Below are 8803 nucleotides of genomic sequence, written 5' to 3'. Positions count from 1 at the left end.
TGGGCACAGCTGGGAAAGCAGCGGGGGAAGCAGCGGGGAAGGCCCTGGGCGCAGCGGGGGAAGCAGCGGGGAAGCAGCCAGGGAGGCCCTGGGTGCAGCGGGGGAAGCAGCCGGGGAAGCAGCGGGGAAGGCCCTGGGCGCAGAGGGGGAAGCAGCGGGGAAGCAGCGGGGAAGGCCGCGGGTGCAGCGGGGAAGCAGCGGGGAAGGCCGCGGGTGCAGCGGGGAAGCAGCGGGGAAGGCCCCGGGTGCAGCGGGGGAAGCAGCGGGGAAGGCCGCGGGTGCAGCGGGGAAGCAGCGGGGAAGGCCGCGGGTGCAGCGGGGAAGCAGCGGGGAAGGCCCCGGGTGCAGCGGGGAAGCAGCGGGGAAGGCCGCGGGTGCAGCGGGGAAGCAGCGGGGAAGGCCGCGGGTGCAGCGGGGAAGCAGCGGGGAAGGCCGCGGGTGCAGCGGGGGAAGCAGCGGGGAAGGCCGCGGGTGCAGCGGGGAAGCAGCGGGGAAGGCCGCGGGTGCAGCGGGGAAGCAGCGGGGAAGGCCGCGGGTGCAGCGGGGGAAGCAGCGGGGAAGGCCGCGGGTGCAGCGGGGAAGCAGCGGGGAAGGCCGCGGGTGCAGCGGGGAAGCAGCGGGGAAGGCCGCGGGTGCAGCGGGGGAAGCAGCGGGGAAGGCCCCGGGTGCAGCGGGGGAAGGCCCTGGGCAGCGGGGACGGCCCCGGGCACCCGGCCAGACACCGAACAAACCAGAAGCTGTCAGAGAAGGCTCAGAGAAGCCGAGCAGGCTTCGGCAACGGCGGCATACCTGGGCTCCCGAAGCCGGACCCGAACCGGCGCACTGGAGGAGGCGGCGGCGGCCGCGCACCGGGAGCGCCACCCAGGGACGAGGCGATGCCGGGAGGGGCGCAGGAGCCCCGGAGGGTGCGGGACGCCCAGGGGCCTCCTCCCCGGGGAGGGTGTCGGCGGGACCGCTAACGCCAGCCGGGACGCACTCCGCGGGTCTCCACCGCCAGCGCGCAGACCGGGTGGGGGAGATCCCCAAAGACCCGCGGAGCCCTAAAGACCTGCGCATGCGCATCACATCCTAAAGGCCTGCAGGTGCAGCCCCTCAAGACCCGCGCGTGCGCATCGCAGCCCCTAAAGGCCCGCGGGCCCCGGACGCAGCCCCATGCGGGACTCTGCCGCCCCTGCCGTCTGCGGGGCCGTCTGCGCCCAGCCCAGCCCGACAGGGCACCCCGAGACGCCAGCAAAGGCGGTAGCTACACACAGCGGAACTTTGCACAGCCACTAGGAGGACTAAGGCGATGCCACTTGCAGGGCGATGGACGGACCTAGAACAGAGCATGGCACGGGAGTGGCCGAGCTCGGAGCGGCCCAGGGCGCAGCGCCTCCCCGGGGCTCCAGGCCTCCATCCGCTCCGGGGGAACGCAGCGCGCGAGGCCTCCGTGCCTCCGACCGTACGAAGTAATGCTTCTTCCAGGAAGTGGAAACAAGGGGGGATTTTTTTGTCCTGTTTGTGCATTTATCTGTCGTTGGGAGGACCGGGGGGCGGCACGGAAACAGAGAGACCAAGGTTGAACAAATGCAGCAGCGGTGTTCACCAGACTATGTTGAACGTGAACTCTGAACTCGTGGGGGGAAGAGGAGGGGAAAATGGAGAGACAGTGAGGGAAGGGGTGACATTGTCCAAAAAGAAACGTACTCCTTAACTTACTCATGAAACGCTAACCCCTCTGTACATCACTTATAATTTTTAAAAAAAGACAACACATAACCAATGCAAAAAGGGGCTGGAGATGGGGGGCTCAAGAAGCATTTGAGTCCCTGAGTTCAATCCCCAGTACCTCCAAAACAAAAAGTACCCTACCCACACGAACTCATTACCAGTAGATGACTCAAAAGCTCTGTCATTCCTACGATCACAATTTACAGACCAGGAAGGAAGGTGACAAAGAGTTCTTGCCTCCCAGGGGATCAATTATTTTTGTTGTTACAGTATAGCTGAGTCTGTAGGGGTGGCTGGTGGGTAACTGCTGAAGAGATGGGGTGAAGATGGGCTCAGAGAGGAACAAATGGAAACATGAAGTGAAAAATAAAATCCAGCCTGCTACCCTTGAGCTGCCTCGCTGCATCAGGCACTGAAGATCATGTCTTAGGCTTGGAATAGAGTGAGCGGCCTCTCCCCCTGGCCTGGGTGGTAACTGAACGAGGGAAGGGCACAGAGCCTTTGAGGCAGTTTCTGTGGTTTGTGATACACATCTGCCCCAGAAGTGCAGGGAGCAGGTGGGAGGAGTGTGACTCTACTCTGCCAAAAGCTGTAGCAGGTCAACCTGACGGAGCCACATAAGCATCTGTCTTTGACCAGAACAACAGGATCATAATTGGGTCAGTTTGCATTACAGTACCATAACAAATCCCTTTAACGATCAATTTAAAACCAGAGTAGTTTTGGGAGGGCTCACCACCTTGGAGGCTGGGTCGGTTTGGAGGCTGGAGTCCGTGATTGGGTGGACCTGCTGCTTTTGGGCCTGTGGCAAGGCAGTGCATCATGGTGGGGAGTGTAAAACAGAGCAACCTGTTCACCTCACGGTGGCCAGGCAGCAAAGACTGCCAGAGAAGAAGAGACTGGAATCTCACAATCCCTTTTTGAAAAAGGAAGAGCCTCTCCCTTCAGGGACCTTACCTCTGCCTCCTTAAATGACATTTCCTAAAGGTTACACCACTTCCCAACAGTGCCTCAGGTTGAGGTCTGAGCCCCAACCCAATGGCCTTCCAGGAAAAATCGTCCACACCACAGCAGCAGTGTCATCAAGCTGCTGCAAAACATTATCAATAAGTTGTAAGGGATTTACAATAATTATTTCAAAAAATACTTGGAGCTTGGCGCTGGTGGCTCACGCCTATAATCCTAGCTACTCAGGAGGCTGAGCTCTAAGGATCACAGTTCAAAGCCAGCCTGGGCAGGAAAGAGTGAGACTCTTATCTCTAATTAAACACCAAAAAAACCAGAAGTGGAGCCATAGCGCACGCAGTAGAGCCCTAGCACTGAGCAAAGAAGTTCAAGGACAGCAACCAGGCCTTGAATTCAAGCCTCAGAGTAATGTCTGTGCGTGTGGGCGAGTAATGTCTGTGCGTGTGGGCATGCGTGCACACACACAAAGTAATGATAATAACCATGAAAGTAAAGCAAGAGAAGATTTAAAATTCATTGTAAAACAGAAAACTTGCTACCTATTAGTTGCACCCCTGACTGCTGAATATTCTGTGATTCCTAATCAAAGCACTCTGAGAACCAACAGTTTTCTCTACTAAAAGGAGGTGACGGACCATTAAGAAAGAAGAGGACAGTTTAAATTACTTAATGCAGGTTCACCAAACCTGGAATGCCCTTCCTAAGTTGTTGCACCCCAGTGTGACTGAATCATATATCTGTTTCTAAGTTGTGAAACCAATAGGAGAGCTGGCTGCTTGTCCAGAGTAATTTTGAACGAGCTCTTGAAACACTCTGCAACAGGAGAAATAAAACTGTATTTTTCAGGAAGCCCCTTCTCCTCCCTCCCACCTCCCTCCGATTGGCTCTCTTGTATTCATTCCGCTCCACAGCCAGACCCCAGGCTCTCCAACCTCAGAGCCCCTTGCCTCTACGCAGCCGTGTAGATCTGCATTGTCCGCTATCTATCCTCGGAGTTCCTCATGCCTTACAAGAGGCCTTTCTGAACACTCTACCCGAAGCAGGTGAACACACGTGCATTGTGCCGTCCCCTCTTGATGAATTCTCCTGACTACATTCCAGACTAGTCTAAAAACCTCCCCTTGTAAAAGGTGCCTGAGTCTCCTCCAGTCACAAGCAGCCAGTTGTTCAAATTACCTTCAGATAAGACAGACAGGACTTGCAGCCAATCGGTGGGTCTCTGTACACATTACCCCTTTTCTTATTGCCAACATGTAATATGAGTCTCTAATTAAGTTTGGGTTATTGTGTTAATTATCCTTCAGACCTATAAAGTTTATTAAGCCATCTGATTTTAATAAATTCCAACGGCAATTAGTGATTATGTATTCATTCAATTGCTCTGATAAAAAGAAAGCATTAAATCCAGGTACGTCACGTGAATTGTTTTCCATTCACCGAGCCATTAGACTTGATCATAAAATGTTTATTAGAATAAGAGGTAAAGTTTTAGCTTAAATCCACCTTTGGGGTGTACCCCAAACCAACTGTGATAGCCGAACTTTCACAATGAGCATTTTATTTTTGTGCTTGGTCTTTGCGAAGAATTCCACTTCTCTATGTTTGTTTCTAAAAGAACCATAGTTGAAGAACTTTCTGTTTCCCTCTCAACATCTATGTGAAACTTCCTTTCAACAAGGATCCTAAGCTATTAATAACAATGAGCATGAGCTCACAGAGGAAATAAAGGTCACCAGCCAGGAACATTCTCCACCTCTGCCACCAAAACTACAGAGTTCATGCTTCCCTCCCTACTAGAAGAACAGTCTCCTCCAACCCAAAGCCTCTGCTCTGCTTACGCCAGGTCTCAGCCTCTCTCCAGACTTCTCAGTGGCCTCCATCTGCCTTCCTCGATGTGTCCCTCCCTTCAGTACTGACATTGTTCTACATACTCCCACGTCCCACCTTGACCCTGCTCCACATTTGGAGATGTCTGGTTACTTACAAAAGAGTCTCCCTTTCCAGAGCTTCCTTTTCTAGACTGCTCTCCCTTCTCTTTCTTGGTGTTTCTTTTCTTCGTCTTCTTCTACTTGGTCTTAACAGATTCTGGAAGGTTCTGCCATTGGCCAGTCCTCACTTAGCACACACTATTGGAGGCATCTCCTCACCGCCTTTGTTCAAATCTATCTGCTAGCTCCCAGGCCCCCATCCCAACACCACGCACACAAGTCACCAGATCTCTTTCCTACGTGGATCAAGTCTGATCACACCACTGACTCCCATCTGCTTTAGGATAAAACCGAGCTCTTTCCCGGGCCATCAGAGGCCTCTCGAATCTAGCCTCACCTGGTCTCCAGCTCCACCTCTTCCCCGTCTCCTAGACTTGCGCCTCCCAGCCACGCTGGGCTCCCCTTCTCATCTTGGATGGCTCATGCTCTCTCAACTCAAAACTGTCCTTCATCTGATTCTTTTTTATCCAGAACCTTCCCTGCTGGCCCTTCAGCCTGCCCCACCCAGCATGCCGTCCTTTCGGAGGCATTTTCCTCAGGCTGTGTCAGGATCCACCGACTTACCTCACATAGCACCTGTGCATGTGTACATTTCCTGCCAAAACACTGGCTATGAGTTTTTGAATTGTCTATTTTTGTTTTGGTGCTAAGCATTAAACTCAGAACTTAGCACATTACTAGGCAAGCACTCTACCACTACATCTAAGCCCTACTGTTTGGTATATTGTTTACTGCTTTATTCTACTTCCTATTTCAGTGCCTGATGAATACTAAGTAATCAGAATTATTTGTTGAATAAATGAATTTACCTAACAGACAAGAACACTCCTCTGAACATTCGTGCTTGACAGTTTTTACCTTTAGGAAGGCAGACCAAGGTCTTCTCCCATTTGTTAATTAACTTCTGCTTCTAAACCAATCTGCTCGTTCATAACAATGAGATGATTTCGTGAAATCACAGAGGAGGCTGTATTACCCAAAGACAGCTGAGTTGCAATTCTGCTGTTTTATGAGCTCAACTGAAAAGGTGTCTAACGTCTGACTCAAATAGCTGCTAGATATTTTTATCTTTAGATCAGCTGGGAGATGTGCAATACGTTGTGAAACCTGCTGTAAATATCATGGTTAATATTTGATTGTGAAAACACTTTCAACATCTAAAGAAATTTACTACACTGCTAAATACAGTGTCATTAACTGTTGGACCTTAGATCTTTCCAAAGGAAGACAACAAATAAGAAACCGGGAGCTCGCTCTGTGGTCGTTTGTGACAGGCCTTGGATTCCATCCCCAGCATACACACACACAAAGTGACAATTTCTAAGGGAAAAATCAAGGTACATGCAAACATTTAACTCCATAGGAACACTTTCAAGAGTAGCTGATAGTATGATTGAAAAAACTGTTGCCTTGTGCATCCTTGTGGGAAGACGGAAGGAGTAAGGAATAGCTCTTGCTGGGGTTGTAGAGCTTTGGGAATCTTTCGTTTGTTGTCTGTTTTGGTTTTTGAGCAAGCTCTCATGTTGTGGCCCACTGGCCTTGAACTCATTGAGTACTCCAAGCTGGCTTCCGACTCAGGCTCTTCCTGCCTCTTTGAGTGCTGGGGTTACAAAAAATGCCCTGGTGACTTCCTTGCCACGTGGAAAGCTGTCTGCTTGGTGATTCTTGCTGGGTATATGGACTTAGAATACAGGGAAATCTCAACTTCAGATTCATGAGCACCAAAGTGAACCTTTTCCACACTGCCAGGATACCTAAGATTCCAGGTGTTTGTGCACCTGGTGGGAAAGGCCTGGGTGTTGATGTACATATTATTTGGACTTTGTTGCTTTGTGCTCTGGTGGCCATTTTTGAGCTTTAATCAAATATAGACACCTATGGAAGGAGTGGAGCTTTAAACTCCGCTAAAAGGAACACAGAAGGGGGTTGGCTGAGGAGCACAATTTTCTAGATAAGAGATGACCTTCACAGACCCCTCCAGTCTGAAAACTGTATGATCCCATGCACATCATCTGTCTAGACAGGAAATGTGGACTCTGCTCATGCTTTTCTGGCTACAAAATGAGAAAGAAGTACACCACCTAAAGGTGGATTCTAGAAACTGCTCAGCATGAGCCAGGAAAAATAACCAAAACCAAAACGAGAGTCCTTCCTTATACAGAACGCTCTTCAAAAATCCGCATTTGCTTTTGTTCTGATCTTCCAAAGCAGTTGCAACTCTAACAGGCAAATGCACAGTCCTCCATCCATTCATCTCTCAGAGAAGCTCATGGGACAAGAAAGCTGAATCCTCCTTTGAGAACTATGGACAGAGACCTGGGAAGGTAAGTCAGCTGCCCATGCCTACACACTAGCTAGGCTCTTACCGCTGTTAGCTGGTAAGAGGGGCTTGAACTTAGTGACTGGATGCTGTCCCTGAGCTCTTTTTTTTTTTTTGGCTCAAGGTTGACACTCTACTACTTGAAGCTCAGCTTTGCTTCGGTTCTTTGGTGGTTACTTGGAGTTAAGTCTCATGTACTTTTCAGCCCGGGGTCACCCTCAACTGTGATCCTCAGATGTCAGCTTCCTGAGAGCTGAGATTACAGACATGAACTGCCAGCACCCCATATGGTCTGATCACTAACAAGCCAGAGGGGTGAAGACTTCCCTGCTTGTCCTCACTGCAGTGTGGTCCTCAGACATAATCAGAACCCATCTGTGCATTCCAAGCCTTTCCTCGGCTGTTCCCCACAGAGCCTGAACCCACCTCGGCCATTCTGGCTCCCTGTATTTCTCACCTTCGGCCTTCTGCCCTCCATTTCTGAAACGTTCCAGCTCCTACTCGGCTGAGGTCCCAGAAGCCTCTGTGTCCTGTCTCAGACATCTAAAGACCCACCCTGAACTCCTGCCAGGAGCCAGCAGCCTGTCCTTCCTCACGTTCTGTAAGCCGCACCCCAGGAGTCCTTCCTGGCTTTCTTGGGTAAAACACAAGTTTGGGAGCTTGACTCCTCATAATGCGCTGCGTGCACAAGGCCTTGCTCAACCTGGCAGAGCTCTGCTCCCCACAGGATGCCTGGCGTCCCCCTCCTCCTGGCTCAGGACGGAAAGGGCAGGGGGAGGAACACATCTACACCGCGATGGAGGGAGCTTTCTTTCCCCATCTCCTTTGGGGCCTCCAGCCCACCCAAGACATTCAATAGAGGCTTATGAACTGAAGAAAAGCAAGTGTGTGGGTCCAAGAGATCAGGCCACACACTGGCATGTGGTGTAGTGTTTGGCACCTAGTAGTGGTTCATGGAACATGTATTGACAGAGGTAACATTTCCATGATCTCATTCAAACTATGAAACCTCAAGTATCTTGGGCAAGAACCCGTGGTTTAGTGCAATAACCATTCAGATAAGTTCTTCCCCAAGCCATCTGTGGCCTAGAATTAATAAGATGCACCTGATGAGGGAAGAGGACAGAAGGCAGGAAGGACAAGAGTTAAGACTTCCAGTCAAGCGAAGTTAGGCAGGCAGAAAAGTTCTTTCCACTTGTCATGTCTTCCAGCTTAAAAAGAAAGTGACTGAGAGCAGGTCCTTTACAAATAGCAATTTCCGTAGAAACAACCTGTCTCGCACTGTACACTGCAACTCAAATTGCATCCAGCAAGAGCTCACAGTTCCTCTCAAATCTACCTGACTTCTAGAAGCTGGGAGGGGAGGAAAAAAAAAATCTGAGGAGCAGAGGAGACTAGGCACTGGGAATCCAAGACGGAGAGGAAGGTGAAGGCTCCCGGTAAATGTGTTCTACACACTTCCACATAACAGTGTAAAATGTGCATTGACTTCCCCTGCTGTCCTCTAAGAGGTCTGAAAAGTTGGGGGTGGGGGGAGTCTGTGACTTGCTCTGGCAGTAGGAAGGGATTTAGATCCTCACACCCATGAATATTCTTTGAATTCCCAACAGGAGGATGTGGTGGAATGGATAATAGGAAGTTGTTAGAACAGGGTAACATAATATGGCCAGACTTATGTAATAATGTATTATGTAACACGTAATAAAGACCAGAATTTAAGAAGGGCAAGAGGAAAGAAGGCTGGTAACAATCTTTGACACTGAATAACACTTCTGAGAGATTTTTCTCTCTGTGTGTGTAAATTACATCCTTTCATCTC

This window comes from Dipodomys spectabilis, unplaced genomic scaffold (genome assembly GCF_019054845.1).
Source record: "Dipodomys spectabilis isolate Male_0828 unplaced genomic scaffold, ASM1905484v1 ptg000076l, whole genome shotgun sequence".
Taxonomy (NCBI): domain Eukaryota; kingdom Metazoa; phylum Chordata; class Mammalia; order Rodentia; family Heteromyidae; genus Dipodomys; species Dipodomys spectabilis.
The sequence above is the reverse complement of the archived record's forward strand: the minus strand, read 5'-3'. Positions refer to the sequence as shown.